Consider the following 20,769-nt stretch of genomic DNA (forward strand, 5'->3'; position numbering starts at 1 on the left):
AAACTGGACACTTTTTTATTTTTAAATAAGTAGTATTTTAATAAAGACCCAGACATATGTGTACTCAAGTATATACACATTCATGAGCAGATATTTACATAGGATTGGTAAAACTTTGTTGTTATTTAATTCACTTTTGAAAATATTTGTAAAACACACAGTGTCTAAGAACAGCTTAAGATAGCTAAAATTAAAAATACATTCATCTAACTATTTTCAAATATTTAAATATGCTACTAAACTTGGCATTTCTGTCTAGGAAAGTATTTATCTTGCAATGACCACTAACAGTTTTAACTTCCAAACAGTTAGTACCGATTACTTCAACATCCACAGATCACCATTTTCTGAAAACCTGAACTTACACACAAGTTCCCCACTTCCCATTTTTAGCCCCACTCAATAAGCCATAATTATGATTTTTTTTGTGCGTTATAATTCTATTACAGGGCCTGGAGTACAACTCATTAAACAGGGGTTGAACAGACTGTGGTGTGGGAGGAAAAGTACCACTGCTCTTCCACTAAGGACCAAAACATCAATAATTCAAGTTGATTGGGAAACACTATTCAAGCAGACAATTAATTTTTAAGAATGTGGTAGAGATAGTAACAAACACTGCAAAACAATTTTAAATTTTACAAGACTCACCAACAAAGCTTACAAATATGAAGTTTTTGAAATAACAAAAATCTACACCTCTTCTTGCTCGAGGTTAAAGGAAAATGGACTCTAAGAAACATTCTAGAATCCAGCCAGCAAAACTACAAGCATCACCTGTGACCCCAGCTGCTACACGGGGAGGATACCCCCAGAAATTCACCAGAACTGAAAAACACCTGAGAACCCAATGACTTAAGGAAAGAAAAAAGAAAATACCACTCTACCAGGCAAAATTAAAAATGCTAAACACACCTATCCACTAAGGTGGCTCCATTTCCAACAGGCTCATAAAACCACACGGGCTCCAGACGCTCCCGTGAATTTCCCCAGGTCCCCCCACAGCGAGCCCGGCCAGAGCCTCCCCCAGCCCCAACACGTGTGTGCCCTTTCCAGGAAGGGAGATAAGTAAATCTGCGTTTCCTAAGGAGCACAGGATGAACCTCTCTGCTCGTAAGAGCTCTTACTGTTTCCATAGTGAATGTCATTTATATGACGGGATTATTATAAAGGTTCCCACATGAAAATGCATCTCTGGCATGACTACATTCTTTCAAGTTACTTTTCCTCCCACTTGCTATAGTTCTTAGGTGAAAGGAAAATATTGACAAAAACAGGACATGAGGGGGACAAAAGATAACCACAGACTGAAAAACATGAAACTGCCAAGCCATTTACAATTCTTTTTTTTTTAAACTTTAACTCCTCACGGCAACTGGGCAGCCTGAGATCAACTACACAGGGTAAAACACTTTAATTTATAGCCTAAGGCTTCTTCCATGTTTAAGAGGAAGGAGCATGTAAAGAAATACAATATCTTTCTCAGCCCGTCTGTTCCTTGAAATGTCTTCATTAAAATGGAGATTTTGACTTTTTGACTGTGAATAACAGAAAAAGGACAAACCTGGTTTCCAAGGATCTTCATCTGCAGACAGCACACACAAAGCTCCCCCTTCACTCTCACAGATCGCACTCGTGTATCACAGACAGGTTTTCAGGGGGAAGGGCAGATGGGACCACCTCCAGCTCATGATGATTAGCTAAATTAGTCCTAATTACACCTTCATTTTATCATGAAGCAACTGAGAGAATGAAGCTGAGAATGTGGACCTGCAGGACAGGAGGTCTCGTACGTCCCTCGACCCAAGTGGCAGCCATGGCAGAAACCGCCACTGCACCCAGGATGTCACAGCCCATGCCACCAGAGAGCTACAAGTCACAAACCTACAAAAAAACCCCAAAGTTTTGGTTTTTTTGGGGAGGGTGGGAAGTGGTGGAAATCTCTTACATACACCAGCATTCAGTGTTTCACCAACACTGCAGTAAAAGCAAATGGTCATATTGCTCAATGGTCATATGAGCTTGAGTGAATGTTAGAGCATGATACCAGGGGCTACTCCTTTAGAGCATCTGTGAGCCCCAAAAAAATTCCACTGAGCATACCTACCCAGCTAGTATAGCAGCAGCTAATACTTCATAGGTGCATGAGATCCGAGCAGTTTTCTTTAGGTAACTTAAATAATGGCTGTAATTAAGTAGCTAAGGATATATTAATCCTATCTCTCAGCTTTGCAGAGGTTGTGAACACAGTTGTGCAAACTGCTTCACCACAGCACTGAAATAGCAGCAAATTTTCTCACTGCACCACATATTTTTCCTACACCCTTACCAATTAGTTTTAATAATCTGTTAATGCTGCAGCTTTATTTGGTGCGTTGGTTATTATGTATCTATTTAAAATAAAAAATTTTAAAAAAAATTACTGGACACCTTCCAGCAGACTTACTAAAAATTTTCATTTATTTGAGTCTGATTCAATTAACATTAGGACTTTGGTAACTTTTTTTAATATGTAAAATTGTAGTAAACAAAAAGAATTGTTTTAAATAATTGTTTCATATATTGAGTGATTCTCTATGGAAAATATGCAAGAACTAAGATTTACTGACTACGGAATCTTGGCAATAAATCACATGCTGGGGGGATATTAAGCTAAATATAATTTAAATAAACCAAAATTTTCAATTGGCTGGTAATTAGATAGCACAAAGATGCTGACTTCACTGTTGGTCCCTATATTCTTATATTTGTTTTTTAAATTAAAATCTGTTCTAGCAGTACTTGCTTATCATGCCACAGACCAAAAAAAAAACCATTGTAATCAGAAATAATAACAGCAGAAGTGAAGATGTAGGAAGGATAGATTAATTACTGTACAGGTGACAGAAGCATAAGGAAGAATTTTATTCACAGGTATACTTGAAAGGTTATATTGGTTTTATGTGCTCTGCTTGGCAGATTTTCCAGTCATGAGCCAAGAACTACTGATTACTTGCATCCCATTTGCCAAATACAAAAGCTTTATTAGTCATAACAGCATGGCTGTTCCAAACAGACAAAGAGATATAAATAATAATAAAAAAGACAGAAGAAAAAGACTTGCCCCTTCTCCAGGGTTAGCTGTCTGTGGGCAGTTAAGTATGACTTAGTGTGGCTTCATTCCTAATGCACGCTGCAAGTAAAATGACTACAGTGTGGATTTGTGCTTTGATTTGTTGTCTTGCAAACAGAAGAATACTGATTTTAAGAGGTCATTCATTATGGCATTTGTACAAAAAGAAAAATGGTTAATCTATCTCTCAGTTACATATACACATTCTGAATATGTTTCGGGAGAGCACATAAGGCTAACAATTTGGTAAGAATATTTCTGCATATATTTTCCTCTTTCAAGTGTCTTTCAAATGTAGAAATTGTATTCTGAAACATTAGACAACTTCTAAAACGATAAATCCACATAAAACAAATCCCCTGCAATCAGTTGTAATACTTTCAAAATTAATTATAAATACTTGTAATATTAAAGTGCGGATACAATGCTTTACCTCTTACTGAATTTTTATGCATTATTCACCCATTTATTCTAAGTACTGGCTTCTTCTTAGCTTGGGTATAACAAGCCAAGCACTGCCCTCAACAATGCAGTCACAGTTCACGCTCTTAAATCGGCTGGAGCTCCACTTTCACTGGGGGTAACATTCATCCTTTTGTGTCTTCTTTTTACTGACAGACAAAAGATACCATCGCTTTCCACAGTTCAAAAAGAATGCAATGTGAAGCCAACCTAAGAACCTACAGGAGTTTGTCTAAAATAGAAAATGTTATTCTTCTTCTGAACACAAAACTACAAAGTTCCAGAATTTTGCACTAGATACAACATGCATGGGCTACTGCTCACAGATGAAGCCATACGCTGCTACCATGATAACAAAAATAATGAAGTTTTGAGTATTAACATTAAAGCAGCTTTGAGGTCCCAGTTATTTTGCAGTAAAACACAAAAAACCCCACATTTAAATCCATGAGCAACTTCTAGCACATTTTCAGAAGTGGGATATATCATGTCAAAAGAAACGTGTACATCTTTTCTCTGGTGATCAATAACAATTTAAAACAGATGGGTACAGAATCTTTCTGTAGAAACCCTTACACATAGAATTAATCCAAAGCATCCAGGAAATGTGTCTTACAGATGTAACCAATACTACCACTGTATGTCTACAATGTACTGGAAGTTTCTTATACAATAAGAATTGCCATCTATATAGATGGCAATTTTCTTAATTTGGAATTACCTTATTCTAATTTTGGCACAGGAAATCAGGGAAAGAAACGTATTTTGTTTGCTTAAACACTCATTATTTCAGTATTTTCTGAATTATAGCTCAAGATACCATCTTAAAATATGAGGCTGTTTCATCACACTCTGCCATGCACACTGCTGTGCTACTCAATGCAGTTATTCATAAATGACTATATAACCTAATGCATTTTGTTCAATTAGTCTCCATAAGTGTTTTTTATTGACAAAACATAATTTAGTTTTATTAAATGTGACTGGAACATTGCTTCTGCCAAGTAAGTGAGTATTAATGTCTCGCTTTTTTGTTTTTTTTAAAAAACAGATGGAAAATTTTAAGAATTAAGGAACAGCTTGAATGTCACTTACATGAAAATTGTACAAGTATGACATTATTGTCACTTTTGTTGCTTGCAGTAATTTTAAAAATTATCTAAGTTACTTATCACCATAAAAACCTGGCACTAGTGAAAGAGAAAACGTGTTACGCTACAGCTAAAACAAAAAAATTACATGATTTTATTCAAGTAGGCTCTTCCAATGTAGCATGTAAATTACCATTGTTCTACCTTCAAAATACAAGGCTCTTAAAAATATATCTTAATCGCAGCTGCATTATCCTCTCACCAGAACTAAAGTTACATTCACGTCTGGATTTTCATATTGTACGGCAACCTCCACTGAGTGGAACTTCTGAAACATCCCTGCCTCACCAGGAAAGAAAAGGACACACTGTGTAAAGAAAGATTATGTCCTTGCCTCTCCACAATTCCTCAACAAGATTAAATTAACGAACCTCTCTTTCTTCATCATGACTTACACATCAGTATTTTCCCATGCAAAATGGATGGTACAACTTTTCAACTCCCAGCACCTACCAAAATCTCCAGGAAAGACAGAATTTATATATTTTCTGTAAATCTTACCATTATAATCCTATTGGGGTGTAATTGCTGTGGCTAATATTCTTACCCTGTTATGAAAATGCTCGACATAAACGTGGCACTGAGTTGTTAAGATAATACATGATCATGCTGTGAGAGGGTAATACCTATACAATAGCCCTTGCCAATACCATAAATCTCTTTATTAGACAACAACCTATTACAGGAGATCTACTTAACTGTTTCCCTACTTAGAGAGCCATTTGGTCTTACAATAACAAGCTGACTTTTCACATTAGAAAGGATTAGCCGGTATAAGTAATAAATTGAGACAGTTACTACTCTTTTAGATATGGTAAATCTTCCCCGATGTTTAAAAAGAGAATCCAAACTAAACCCCTAAGATCACATTAGGCTGAATGTATATTAATTTTAAAGTTCTCTTCATTTAAACTTTAACAAAAAAGAAAAAAATCAACTCTGACCAATTTATGCCACAGATTTATTACAGGAGAGCATATTACAGAAAGCTGTTTCTGTTTTATGGAATGTGCATACCTACTGCTTTATTTCCTAACAGTATCATAGCAAATCATCTTTAAGTTTACTGAAATATTTTAAAGTAAAATGATTGCCACCATTTTTCCAGAGACAAGTACAGAATAAATCTAAGTACCATCTATTATGCTTCTTGCTCAGCAAGCGAAACTGTATTATATATTATTTTTTTCTTTGAAGTCTTAACTTTTTGAAGGATCACACAACTTCATTATCCAGATTACTAAAATACAAATTATGAAGACTGCAATACACCGGATGATTTTTTTCCTTGTGCTAAATTAAAGAAAAATTACTACTTAAAGTACAAATTTCTGATTCTTCAAGCTAGATTTTAAGTTACAATATACAAATAAACTTAGGTTAAGACATTCCTTGCTCTTTGTTGTCAGCATTTATTTAAACTTAAGACAGAAATCCTTACAACTGTTTGCCTGCTTTACAACCTGACTGTATCAATTCCTCAGTTTGGATGAAACTCATTCACTTCTATATATTTTAAATAGTAAAAAAAAAAAACAAAATTAAGAGTTAGCCTTTCATCTGCAGTCACCTTGATTATGTTCCATAACACTGCTTGGGTAAATAGGAAATACTTACCTCCTGCTTTTTGGCTACTATTCTGCATGAGATGTGTCGAAGACCTGAAAGCACTCTGCTGTCTCTCTGATGCTGACATGACATTTTTAGAATCTGAGAAGACAGTTTATGCAGCAAAAATCTGCTTCTTGTCATACAGAACACCAAAACCGTCCTCTCGCACCTCGACCGGCAAGAAGTGTTTTTTAAACTTCTGGTTAATAGGCACTTCTTTGAAATATTAAGTATTTTTTTTTAAGTTGGCTTGTGCTTATTGATATTTTAAAATATTTGCCCACTGCAATTTGCTATTACTGATGGACAGCCTTTTTAAAAGCTGTCTTGCAGAATCTTTCTGCTCTGCATAAGAGAAAAGGCACAGTGAAATGAAATTGTTCTTACTGGAAACAATTCAGCCCTGAATGCCTTGATTACTCTGATTATCTCATATACAAGCTCCCTCTGCAGGTAATAATAAGAATGAGCAAAAATATGTGAAAAATGTGGGCGACAGCCGGCATAGGAAACCAAATAATCAGGCATCATTTTAAAGAAACTCTCCCAGAAATCCTTCTGCGATGTTATCCAGCATAAGGAGGTAACACAGGAAACATTCTCTGCTTTTTTCCCAGCTCTGTATCTCTTCTTGTCTCCTCAGAAAAGTTAAACATTAAGCTTTAGTTTTTCCTATATCAAGTCACACAAATTTCTTTTTCCAAAGTCATCTAAATGCGTTCCATGCAGAAAAAAATAGAAGAGAAAAAAGAGGAAAAAAAAAAAGAAATTTAAAAATGGCTCTGTTTATCCAGAGCTAAACAAAGAAGAAAGACCACCCCTAAGAGTAAAACAAGTTCATCCTATCTGATGCATTTGTCTAACTGAAAACCAACCAAGCAGCAGCATTCCTTCATTCTATTTACTGCTAGAAGGAAAAACCCAATGTCACTTTTGGATACAATTACACATGCACTCCACCAAAGTTTAAAATGCAATGGAACTGAATGGTAAGTTATCTTGAAAATTAAATTATATATATTTTTAAAAAATCCCTATCAATTGAAATCAAATCATGAAGTAACAATGTAGTTTTCATCCAACTGGGAGTAAACTGCTTTTGTCCCAAAAGACATTATCCTTACCTTCAAATGTCTCAAGTTTGTTTGCCGTAATGGGATGAGCTTTCCAGATAAAAATCCCTTCAATGCAAATGGGACAAAGCTTCAGTGAATGAAGCTATAAATATTAAGTACATCATAATTAAGCCTTCATCCTATCTAACCTTTAGCACACACCCAAAAAACTGGGAAGCCATCAGGCAACATTAATTTCTCCTCTCACACAGCGAGAACAAATGTATGCCTGTGGTTTTGTTTCTCTTGCAGAGCAAAATCTCACTTTCTGCAAGTGAGCCCTTAGACTGGTGAAGAACGTTCATAAAATGAATGCATACACATTGGGCATAAAGTCACACATGCCCTGTGTCAACTTTAATTTTCACTGGGAAAATAAACTCCAAAATACAGCCCTTCAAGCTTTTAATATCATCTTAAAAAAAGAAAAAAAAGAAAAAAAAAGAGGAGAAAAGTACTCCTATTTCAGTAGGACACAGCCATTTCAGTACTGATATTTCACCATTACATAGGATAAACATAAGACAAATTTTGGGTGTTCAGTTCAAGAGGATGAGACTGCTGCAAATAGAGCTCTTCTTTGCTGTTGGAATATCTTTTAACAGTTGGATCAGCCAGTTACTATGAGATACTATTATACACCTGCTCAAATGAAGAAATAAAGAAAGCGGGGGGAAAAAAAGCCATCAACTTTTTGGAGAGATGACGCTCTATTCAAGCATGGGTAAGATTACTGCCTGAAGGGCAAAAGGATTTCTTTTCAATTTCAGATTATGTCAGCCTGCACCTCCCCTCTCTCTTCAAAACAACTCTCAGCCTACACCCGTGTTCCTGGCACAGAAGCTCAACCAGGAATCCACCACTGCTTAGGCACTTTCTCTCCTCTAAGCACTTCATACTGACTTACACAAGAACCACCCTCACCAATTGACAGACTGCATTTAAGAAATACTTATTAGACTAAAGCATATAAAAGCTGCTGGAGACACTGCCAACACAATAGTTATGAATTAGTCTTCTGTAGAACACTCATTTTGTTCAAAAAGAAGATTCAATCATTATTCATTCTGGGAAAGCAGGTTTTTCCAAATTGGTCACTTCACATTGAAACAGTCTAAAAATAGTGTAATAGTCTAATGAAAGGATGCCTGGATCAGATGAAAAGAATTCTGCCTACCATCAACACAGGCATCGGGAATTTGCCAGAGAAATGCAGAGTCAACAGCAGAAATTGTTCTCAGAGATATTTTCTTAAAATGTCACTTTATTTAAAAGCAACACTGCCTACTGAGAGGGAATTGTTTCTGAACACTGCTCACCCCGGCATAGACTGCAATGCTGTAAAAAATTACAGAGAATGCATAGAAAAGTGAATTAAAGTCTCCTTCTGGCATGTGATCGCTCTCCACCACTGCAGCACTGATTTCACAGTAAGGCTCTCTTCCCTGTGCACACCCGAGCCCATCAACAGCAGAGCAAGTCTGATAGTCAGGAACAAGGTCGGTCATCCCCTCCCCAGCTGCCAGAAACAACTTTTAGCAGTAATCGGCGTTATTATTCTGTCATCTGGATTCAGAGCAGTAATCGGTGTGAGGTGTCGACTGATGGGAAAACACCAACAGAGGGCACAAAGGAAAGCAGCAGCTCAACCTGAACGAGAGATTGGGGATTTTATCACATCCACAGGCAACTGGATAGACAGAAGTGCTCTAATTTTTAAAGCATCATTCTCCAGTGATAAATTGTTTTGCTGCTACTTTACTGATATTATCTATTTTTCCAACAGTTGCTGACACAAATGTAACCCTCCGTGAAGGAGCTGCACCTCTCTAGCACTGGTGCACACCCAGTGCTTGGATGCTCCCACACTGCCCCCACCACAGGAAGCAGCAAAAAAGCCCGAGAAATGGGAAAATTCTCTTCTTTACCATAAAATGTATAAGCACTCCCACACCTATCTATGAATCAAGACATCCCTTATTTAACTATTAAACACAATTTGTACGGTATCAGAACTCGGGATCTTAAATAGCACTCTTCATTCACGTTATTTCATTCCAGTTTTGTAGCCCATTGCCATAAAGTAACACATCATTAACATATAAACATAGTAAAAAAACCACTCATCTGTGTTACATTTTAGAAAAACTGCTCCCCCTTTTCCCTAGATTGCCTGTTTTGTAAAAGGAAGTATCTTTCTTGGGTGATAAACACATTGTAAAACAATGGTAAAGAAAGAAGATTTAGAGTTATTTAGTAAACCAAGGAACAAAACAGGGAGACCGAGACTCTACCATATTTGTATGAGGAAATGGCATAAAATAAATCTCTTAAAACAAAAAAGCCCTGCATTATGTTAAAAGGAAAATATTCCTGATACTGAATCTACGTAAGAAACACAAGTAGCTTCTTATTAACTCTAACTAGATTTTCTCCGAAGCTAGCTACTCTCACTACTGAAACACAGACATTGATACTTAAATCTTTTTGTGTAAATGTTAGTGTTTAAAATGTGCTCCTAAGAGATTAAGATTAGAAAAAAAAATAACCACACAACCAAGACAGGCCCTATTTCTCTCAGCCCATGATCACTTGTCAAGCCATGATTAATGCTGTGCTCTGTAGAGGGAGACATTACATCTAGGCTACAACAGACCTAAATTTTACCCTAAGGCAGAAGTCTGATTTAAACATCTCTATTCAAAGTGACATTTGTCCTCTCTTTTCAACCAGTTTCCTCTGAAATTCCAGTAAACTGACTTTGTGACCTACAAATGGTCCATTGATTCTAACTTGTCGTGTTGCCTGTCCTTGTAGCAAAGTTAGTTTTGGTAACTGAATGAAGCAAGATGCTATGCATTCAAGAAAAATACAGGAGCAGAGTCCATTAGGTGCTCTATTAAATGCTCCGTTGGATAACAGCAACTAGAATTCATGGTTATAAGGATTCCAGCTTACACAGAAGAGTTAAAGATGAATACTGAGGTCAACATTAGAAATCAGAAAATATTTTTATATTGAGAAGTAACAATGGCCTTCATATTCTGAGGTGATAAGCAAAGATTTTTTTTTTTTGTTACAGACAAGAACATGGGCATCATCAGAGCCACCCTGAAAAGTAATTACATTTTATCTCTCGCCTTTCACTCTGAAATGTCTGCTAAGGTATTTACATTTGTCTGTTACGAGAACAACAAGTGAAAAAACTAGTTGTTATCACTTATCTCAAGTAAATATTATTTCTCCAGTGAATGGTATTATTCCATCTATTCTATAAAGTTATTGTTAGATCCTCCGATTTATCTGTAGCTGCTATTGTAGGAATAAATATAAGAAATGCTTATATCTTCTAAAGAAATAGACAAACAGCAGACCTGGACATGTAGAATAGTCAATATCCTTCTTATTGAACATGAAAAATGGCAACATTTGATAATATTAAGCAATTTAGACAATGCTGGCAAGTTCCTACTAGCCAAGGTAATCTTATTTCTGGTGCTTTTCAGGGTAAATTGATTTCTTTTCCTCCTCTTAGCTGCTCTGATAATTGAACAAACGTATACAAGTGTGATGGGATTTTACTTAGCAGACAACACACAAAACATTCCCCAAACATGGACTATTTTACTCATAAAAAAGCATTTTTGTTGTAATTAAGCAAACTATATTTAAGCTTGCTTTGCACCAGAGTAACAATCAACAGCATTTTGCTAGAGAGTGCGCTCTACCTGCACGTGTTGAGCATTGTGCTTGCTTCAGTCAGGCTGCAATGCTTTTTACTATCCTGCATTTCTAAATAATTTGGGTAAATGGCAAGCTAGAGTTGGTTGAATCATTAGAGTACCTCATGAAAATCAGAAAGAATGAATTCATGGCATATGCATATTACATATTCTTCTAAAACCCATAAAATGCTCCATTTAATGTAACAATCCATAATTTGGAGGTGCTATGATTCTGAATTTGAAGACTTTTTTCCTTCCTCCCTTTGGAATCAATTTCTAGTTAACTATCAGTTTGCATCTAGAGAATGCTGTCAGATCGCAGCACTCCCTAAGCAAGTGTATTTCTGTAGCGAAATTGCTGATATTAAGCGACACAATCTTCCCAGTCCATGCTGTAGAAACACATCTTGTATATTACAGGCTGAAAGAAACAGGAACTCCTAGAAAATTACCAGCTGAAGAGGGCTTTAAGCCTGTCTGTCATCCTCCACCTTTTAAATGAAGAATGTTAAAAGGAATCACATTTGCTAAATAAAGACCAGAAGTATTTTCTACACCAGGTATATATAAGTTACCAGTATTCCAGAACCATCTGCTACTTTTATTTTAAAAAACTGTTGGAAACAAAATGCAGCTATCTTCGAAAACTATTTAAATATTAAACACGATAATGTTAACAGTATTGAGAATGGCCTTAAAAGGTTGTTGTCTTTCCATTTTTCTTGACATTCAATTACAATCATGATGGTTAAAATTTTTTACTTGTTTCAGAGGGTGTTTTTAGAAATAATAGACAGCTTTTAAGTTTAAAAGCTGCACAAAAATACTTAAGGAGGCAAATTTCTCACAATTTCAAATCACTTTTGTACATCATAAACATCAATCCTAAAAAATGCTTTGAAAGGGTCTGTTTAATATGACATCTCCAAGTAATAGGACTGAGTACAAATTTCACTGGCCTGTGCTCTGAACTGTCATGGTTCATAAGTGACTGCCTGTCTACCTGTGCATGGATATGGCTCCCACTACACACCACACGTAGTTTAACTTCTGCACTTGCAGCTGAAGAGGTAAAAATCACTATTTGCTGCTTCCAGTTCCTGTATAATCAGCCATCCACAGATATTCCTTAGTGGAAATGCAGAGGAATCACAGAGCATTTTTTGATATAAAGTGTTACTGGTAGGTTATTTGTCATTAATATTAGGCATGGCACAATCCCCAGCAGGAGCCATAGTACAAGGTAACAGTATTTTCTTACAGGTATGTCAACATTTTGGGTGGACAGAGGATGAGCAAGGGCTTGGAAATACATAAAATTTAAATCTAAATTTCAGTAAAAATTTATGATTGTGTTTCTGTGCTCTCTAGATGTCAAACAATGCTTTCTACTGTATGGTTATTACAATTTACATGAATTTATGACACGCTATCTATAAATGTATTTCAAATAAAACTTTGATAAATATTTTGCCTAACTAGAGATTTCTCTCTCCAAAACCTTTAAGTGAAAATTACGGACTTAAAAAAAGCTGTAATTCAAAACTACAGGAAATTTTCTTTATCACAACTATTCCGATTTAAAAAAATATCTATTCATCAAAATGCCACGTCTACATATCACATTTCCAGAATAAAACCAACCATATTATTACATACTATTAACCATAAAGACTACAAACTCCTAAGACTATACTACCTTGCTTATTTAAACTTTAATAAGGTGCTTCCCTTACTAGAGACTGGGATTCCTGAGAAACCCCCTTTCCTGACTTTACACATTCAAAGTGGTAAGAGATAAATAAAACATTGAGAAAGCTTCTGAAGTGATCAAATAAGAACTAACTAAGCACACTTTGGTTTTTTTAAAGCTTTCCTCTTGCTCATTTTAAGAAGGGAAACACCCAGAAGCCTGGTGTTAATGTCTCTGCTGATTGTGAAAATTGCAGCAATAAAAACTCCGACTGCTTGTTTTAAATTAAGACTTGCAAGACTACATGTGAGATCTGTATCTTTACATTAGTTTTTATAACATTTGGAAGTTTGGTTGCCTGCTTTGATGTTGGTCTATTAATGAGCAGGGGAGCCAAAAGCCAGGAAAAAAAATGTTTACTGGAAATTCTCAAGTCAAAACCTGAAGTAATTGGTTTGTTCTACCCCACATGATTCAACATCCTGATTCCCCCAACCACCAGCTCCCTGAGCTATCTGAACGTCTATGCTTTTTTACTGTTGCCAACACATAGTAACCCACAGTGATTGAAAATGGCAGCTGAAGTGCTGCTGCAGCACATTAATTTTTCTCTAAGTGGTCCAATTTTGTCATCTGAATGCTGAAAATCTTCTTTTTACTACTTTTTTACCTTCAGAGATTTGTCGAATTTGGGGTTGCCGTCACATAAACCAAAGTACAACATTTCCAAGACAATTTTTAGATTATCCCTAATAGCTGAAAGGATAATGCGCTTTCTTTATAGCCCTCTGCATTCAAAGCAGACTAGTTAACAGCAACTTAAGTGTGATAATGGCAATTACATCAATATGTTCCTTTTACACCACCAAAAGGTACTACTTCAGACAGCTGAAGACATTAGGTAAATAAACTGCTGGAAATTACCTGAAAGTAATTATCTAATTTTAGGACCACTAAATACATCTATTTACAAAATGCCCAAATAGCCGTGTCCATCGAAGAACAGCAGAATACTTGATCAACTGCAGTGTTTTTCACCAAGACATACCATATATACTCAGTTCCTTCATTACATGAAAGGAAATTGAAGCCTGAAATTGAATATCCTACTCTAAAGACACATCAGTTTCATGGCAGTAAAAGAAACACTCCCCAAATGGTGAATCAGAAGAAAGAAAAATCTAAAACAAACAAACCCACCCAAACAACAGACCAAATGTTACATATCAATGACTTAACCCAACTTTTTAAAAACACAAAATACCTGTTTTAGTATCTGTATCATTCAAGTAAAAGGTCTGGAAAGAAGCAATAGGCAAGGAAAATGTAGGAAGTTCTTTTTTGCCAGAGATATAAACCAGAATACAGTTACCAAGAAACATCTGGTCCCTGGAAAAGGTCCCAACTTATTGATGGATAACTGGATTTTGCTTGGCTTTTGGGTTGCTGGATTATGAATATTGATTTGCAAAGGTAATAAAAGGGTAGGCCAGGCCACATCCCCTTTCAAACTCAAGAAAATACTAACAAAAGAATAAAAAACTATGAATATGTAGTCTCGTAAAAGAACTTGCAATGCGATAAATGTTCTACACAGCCACCAAAACAGCACTCCTGCCATAGCTGGTTGAGAATTATTTATTATAGGGTAATACTAACCACAAATTAGGTTATCTTTGTAAACACAGTATCACTGATTAAATGAGATTACAAGAATTACTCATTTTCACTTTTTCTAGAATGAAAAGGAAATAGAAGCATATGGCTGGTGGTGATAAAAACTTCTTTTAAAACTCTCCATAAAAATATCTATTATCCCAGCTTACCCACCCATTAAGGAAGGAAGCATATTTGTTTCAAAGGCCTGGAACCAAGAGGTCTTTTATTACGAGATTTCATTTGTTTTCTGAAGTAATTAGAAGGTCTTCCCCATTCATCCCTGCACGCAGTAACGTTTAGGCCATACCAGAGCAAGAGCGCGGGAGAAAGCACTTTCTAAATCCCCCTCCCAGAGAGGAGGAATCAGAAACCACGCCACAGTGCCTGTCATAAAAGGTCACTTTTTTTGCTCGGAACAAACCATTAATCAATAGAGTGTAATTGTCCGAGCGCTTGCAAGGGCTCTGCAGCGGAGGGACCTTGTTTTTCACTCGCATAATTGCAAAACAGCAAAAGTTCAGAAACATAACCCAAATCCACCTCCCCATTTTACCCCTTTACAATTCCCACTGCCCTTTGGGCCTCTTCTTGGAAGCAAATGGAAGACAAGCTGAAGTTTTCTCAATTGAGCCGGAGCTAAGAAACCTTTGATATGCTAATACCCTCCTTCAAACGGTAAGAATTCACACTTGCATTAATTCAAACAATTTCTGCAGAATGATGCGAAATGGCACCTCTTTTCGTGGCAAGCAACAAAAGGAGGGAGCCGGGGCGTCTGAGGAAGCCAAACAGCAGAACATTTGTTCCGCAGGATTCCTTCCGTCGCGCACAGGGGCATTTCTGGGCAAAGAAAACACACCTGAGCACCAGCAGAGCTCTTTACTTTCTGACAAACCGCGCTCAAATCCCAGCAGGGCCGGCGCAGACTAACAACAAGATGTTATTTTTAGAGCCAGACACAGCAACGGTGCCTCATGACACGCTGTTTTCTGTCTCCAGATGGCCCCAGATTTCTACATGTGAAAATAAATAGAAATAAAAAGAAAAAAAAAAAAAAAGAAAAAACAAAAAGTTGTTCTCACCCCACAGCCGACAAAGGGTAATTTATTCCTCTTCCCACTGGCACCCCCCACCCCGCACGGGCTGGGAGCCGGGCGCTCGGCAGAGTTACACAGATACACCCGCAACAGGTAATTATTTAGCGAACGGGTGCAACTTTGCGCGCTGCGCGGGGCGCGCGGCGGAGCCCCGGGCCTGCTGTGCGGGCGGCCCCGGCCCGCAGCCCCCGCGCTCGGCGGGGCGGCCGCGGCGGCGGGCGGGGCGGCCGCGGCTGCCGCAGGTCCCTCCGCAGGGCGCGGGGGGGCGGCGGCGGAGCGCGGCCGTTCCGCGCGGGCGGAGCGCGGCCGTGCGGAGCAGCGGGCTCACCACCGAGGGGCACAGCGCTCCGCCGCCGGCAGCGGCAGGGGAGGCAGAGCCTAAAGTAAGTGCATCCCTGCCGGCGGCTCGGCGGGGGAACATCCAGGAGTCAGGGAGCAGGAACGCGCCGGCAGGAACGCGCGGCTCGGCTGCAGCGCGGGGCTCCGCTTACCTATGTCTGGGAGCCGAAGGCGGGCCGGGGTCTGTGTCCCCGGCGGGACCCGCGGTCCGGGTCAGCCCGCCGAGCGCGGGGCTGCGGGAGATCGCGGCGGAGTTAGTCCCGGGGCCCCGGCGGCGGCGCGGGAGCGGGCGGGCGGGCGGTGGGCTGGGGCGGGAGCGGGCGGCAGCCGGCGCTGCGGCTCGGAGGGCTGGGGCAGCGCAGAGCAGGGGCGGCTTCTTCTCCACGCAGCCGGCCGGGAGGCTCTTCTGGGTCTAAGTCAACATTTTCCTGCAGTTCCCCACACTCCGCTCCGCAGCAAAAGCGCGATGCAGCCAGGCTCCCGCACGCACGCACACAAGAAATAAATTCAGTAAAAAAAAAAAAAAAATTAAAAAAGCCGAAATGGAGAGGAGGACGGGCGCAGTGCAGTGTGTGTGCCCAGCCTCGGGAGTCTCTTCTGTGAAGCGATCAGGAGGCGATGCCAGCAGCTGGGGCAGCGGAGAACAACTCGAATGTTACAATGGACCCCCTCCTCCGTGTCTCTGTCGCTCTCACCGACCGGATTCACATCTCCCGGGATGACATTCTGGCCTCTGGCGGAGTGCGGGGCCGGCCCCTCCTCAGATTTTCTGCTCTTCCTCCCTGTGCTGCTGCCCCGCCAACGACTGGAGATCGGGCGCTGAGCAAGTAACGCGCGCGGTAATGGGAAAAACGCAATACATACACACCAAAAAAAAAAAAAATCCCAATGAATGTATGGCAGCCTCTCCGTGCTCGTGCACCGCTCCGTCTGCGGCTGGAGAGCGCCAAGTCCTGACACGGACTCTGCCGGCTCTGAACTGGAGTCACCTCCAGCCTCCTCCCCCTCCAATCTCCACCCCTTCTCCCTGCGCTCCCACCCCTGGGCTCAGCTAATCATATAAACATATTATCACGTAGAGCGGCATCGGCGAAGGACAAAAATCTCCCCCTTCCTGTGTTTTTTTCAGTCCCCCTCCCGCCCTTCATTCATTTGAGGCGGGGGATGGGGGGCTGAAGGCTAAATAGCGGCCGCCCGGCACCGGAGGCCGCGCAGACCGGCTGCGCGCTGCCGCTGCCCGCGCCGCCGCCGCGATGCCGAGGGGCGCGCACGACCGCGGAGCCGCTCGCGGCCGCCGCGGAGCCGCTGGGCGCCCCTGCCCGGCGCCTCGGCCCCGGCGCTGGCCGGGCCTGGGGCCTCGGGCCTGCCGCCACCCGCTCGCTCTGCCTCCGCGGCGGCTGCAGGCGCGCAGGCCGGCCGGCCGGAGGCGTCCCCGCCGCACCTTCGTGCCCGTGCCCGACCGCGCAGCGATGCCGCGCACCCCGCCTGGTGCGAGGGCCCGAGCGGAGCTGCCCGGCCGGCTGGGCTCGCCGCGCCGGGCCGGCTCTCCGCACCGCAGCGCCTGTTCCCCGCCTCCCCTTCCCCGGCATCACCCAAAAATCGTTCACCGGCTGGGCGAGCAGCGAGAGAGGGCAGGCAGGGCGGGAAGACCGGGAGTCCCGGCACCGCAGCGCCTTCACGGCTCCGCTGGTCCTTTCCTTGTTCCCTTCGCACTGACATGGCCCGGCTTCTGCCCGGCAGGGACGGCGCGCCGAGGCACAGCGATGCGTTAGGGAAAACATGTCAGGGCAGGGTAAACAGCACTTGGAAACGATTTAAAGGATACTCAGTTGACTCACTGGTGTGCTCGGATGCAAAACGCAGTCTAGTAGCGTTGTTGCGTTTTCCCAAAAATCTGCTCTTAGAAACCAGGTCTGGTATTGTAGGGTTGTGTTTCTCGTCTGTATGGATGCAAAACACTGAGAGAATCCGCTCTGACCTTTGGGGATGTGCAACATGGGCAGTTCCCAGCTCTCAAGGTCAGGGAGAAGCAGCTGGGCATTAGCGAGGGCCGGTGCCAGCGGGGGGCGAGTGCCGTGCGTGCGTCCCACGCTCCGCGCCCGCCCGGGGCTGCGCTGACCAGAGGGAGCGACAGCCGCGGTCAAAGCAGCTCAGACTTGACCTGATAACTGCCCCCCTCCCTTTGTTTGGGGATTTTAGCCATCCCCTCCCTCGCTGCAGCACTGAAATGAAATCTTCTCAACTGCCTCTACTCACGAAATAGCATGTGCTAGGCCGGACCACTTGGGGCTTGATCAACTGTTTTAGGTCCAAAGCACATTGACAATCCCGAGTACAACACCTACAATCAGGATCATTACTTTCGTTAATGGTAATGATTTTTTTTTTTTACTTAATCATTTTGATGTCTCTGCATACCTGTGCAATTAGTGTTTAGAAATTGTAGCATTAATTAAGAAAAACATGACATGATAAAAGGAGACTGGATCTCAAAGACCTTGCAATATGGAGTACTAAGAACCACAGAGCTGGTCCAGGGCTCTTCAAAACCACATTAAACTTTCAACAATGCTAGCAGCAGTTTGGGGGTGAATATCTAGAAGTCATTGAAATATGGACATGCCATAGCCATGCTGACCTTCCTCAGTTCAGGGCGTCTGTCCGGGGGACTGGGGAGTGGAAGAACAACCTCAAGCTTTTAGGGCCAAAGTAGGAGTTCTGCCACAGTGAGCAGTGCACCTTCCTAAGACCAATTTCAACTGGGTTAAATCTGCAAAATGCCTCAAACAGAATGGAAGGACAGATCATCTGTCTATGTAACAGTTTTGTACCGACTATATATAGTTAAAGTATGGGTTTCTGTGAGAGCAACTTATAGCAAAAGGGCAGAGTCTCTATTAAGTTCTTGGTGTACTCCTAATATAGCCAATTGCCCTTTCTTGCTATCCTTATAAACACCTGAATAAACCCTAAATAACCCCTTATGCATTTCTAGTGGAATTAAATTATACATTATAAATGTATTTTATTAGAAGCTAATTTTCATTGAAAGGACTGGATGCATCTGTTACAGAAACATGCTTAAAAGGAGGGTCATAGAACTATAAAGATATACATATTGACTTGCTATGACTTTACCAAAGTTTTAAATCTTATCATTAACAAGTCCTTCTTTCTCTTTCTTTTTCTTTCTTTCTTTCTCTTTCTTTCTTTCTTTCTTTCTTTCTTTCTTTCTTTCTTTCTTTCTTTCTTTCTTTCTTTCTTTCTTTTCGTTCTTTCTTTTCGTTCTTTCATGTAATTGCAGATAAGCAGTGATACCCCTGAGCTAACAGACTTTTGCTTAGTTGATGAGAACAGGATTTAGCCAGAAAACTGTCGATAATACAAGAATTATCTAGGGTTGATGGTTTTCCTTTGAGAGGACATGAGAGAGAGAAGTTCTCCTTTTTGCAACAAAAAAAACTCTGTTGGGTTCTCTAATTTTTTTTCTGCCTACAGAAAGATTGAAAAGAACTGCAGAACTAGGCTTTGTGCTAATATTTGCAGAAGTCAAAGTGAATTCACCTATGTGGATTCAAATGTAGGACTGAAGTTCATTTTCCCTCTTTTCATCAAAAACTTCTGGAATCATATTTCTTTCTACATGCAGCGATGGAGTTTTACAACTCTTTTACAATGGCTGCTGTAAAACTGAGTTTTAAACAATTGCTAAAAATGCAGAGACCTTTTAGCATTTGTTTCAAAAACACATGTTTCTATTAATTCTCATTAAAACTGCATTAGGATATAAGAATACCTGGCAGAGGTGTATATTGTTTTGGCAAGTATAATACTATTATTCAAATTATTAATTTCACTTCACATGAATCAGCATATGTTTCTTTACAAGAAAAATTGTACACACATGTACTCACAGCATACGTAAATCTGATCCTTTAGTTTTTACTCAGCCACAATTATAGCCAGATTTGAATATTAATATGTAAGAAGGAATTATAACAAATCAATTTTCCACCATTATGGCTTCCTACTATTTGCTTTTTGACATATTCCTATAAATATTAATCCTATTCCATACAGACAAGTAGAGACAAGTAGATTTTCCTTAAAATCTTGCTTTGCTGCAACAGTGCAAAATATCTAGCTCGAAAACACCAGAAGAAATGTGAAATTCTTATCCAAATATTTTGTGATATTTTATCCCCACTCTTTGACTAATGTTAAATTTGTAATATTTCATGTTAAGGTGTATATTTTGTGTGTATTGCTCTCCAGTTACTTTCATTAATCTGCTGGATGATGTCCTTGAAAAATTAAAAAGCAGATCTATAGCAATTTTTAAAATAATCACAACAATTGTGCATCAATTAGCATTTCCAGGGACCATGTGCAGGACAGTAACAACTGGAAAAGATTGAACTGTCAGCTGTGTACTTGAAAGAGATGCATCTGAAAAAGATGATTTAACTTGTGGCAAAAATTGGCTAAATCATGATGTCTGTAATATGATCTTATAGGCTGCTTTAGCTTCTTTTTTTTTTGGTCATAGAATTGCATTTTACATCTGCCTATTCTTAAAAAGGTTAATTTAAAATGTTTCAGTACCTTGATAAATAATATTTTGTATTGCCCTAAGTGTCAGTTCCCCCATGAGTAATGGTTTACACAGATTTTATGCAGCCTATTTTTTTATTACTGGAGTTTTATGACTGAACTTTAAATACTAGCGACTGACATTTCCTCTTATCTGTCTGTACTCCTGTGAATAACGTATCAATGAACCTGTAATTAGATGTAATGTTGGC

General features: G+C 40.0%; 1 protein-coding gene across 18 annotated transcripts in view; it reads right to left on the reverse strand.

Annotated features, from left to right (window-relative positions):
• ADGRL2 (adhesion G protein-coupled receptor L2) overlaps positions 1-20,769 on the reverse strand; it is a 204,673-nt gene that overhangs the window by 139,702 nt on the left and 44,202 nt on the right. For 5 of the 18 annotated variants that reach the window (XM_071436426.1, XM_071436415.1, XM_071436425.1 and 2 more), the window contains exon 1: positions 16,117-16,935. The exons of 1 other annotated variant lie outside the window; for it this stretch is intronic. The gene's annotated coding sequence lies outside the window, so the exon portion shown is untranslated. Of the gene's footprint in view, positions 1-16,116; positions 16,940-17,571; positions 17,719-20,769 lie in introns of those variants that run through there. 12 more of the 18 variants (XM_071436430.1, XM_071436429.1, XM_071436427.1 and 9 more) reach the window with 6 other exon arrangements.

The sequence above is a fragment of the Agelaius tricolor genome, unplaced genomic scaffold (assembly GCF_023055355.1).
Source record: "Agelaius tricolor isolate 1412-34295 unplaced genomic scaffold, bAgeTri1.0.p SCAF_11, whole genome shotgun sequence".
In the NCBI taxonomy this organism is placed as follows: domain Eukaryota; kingdom Metazoa; phylum Chordata; class Aves; order Passeriformes; family Icteridae; genus Agelaius; species Agelaius tricolor.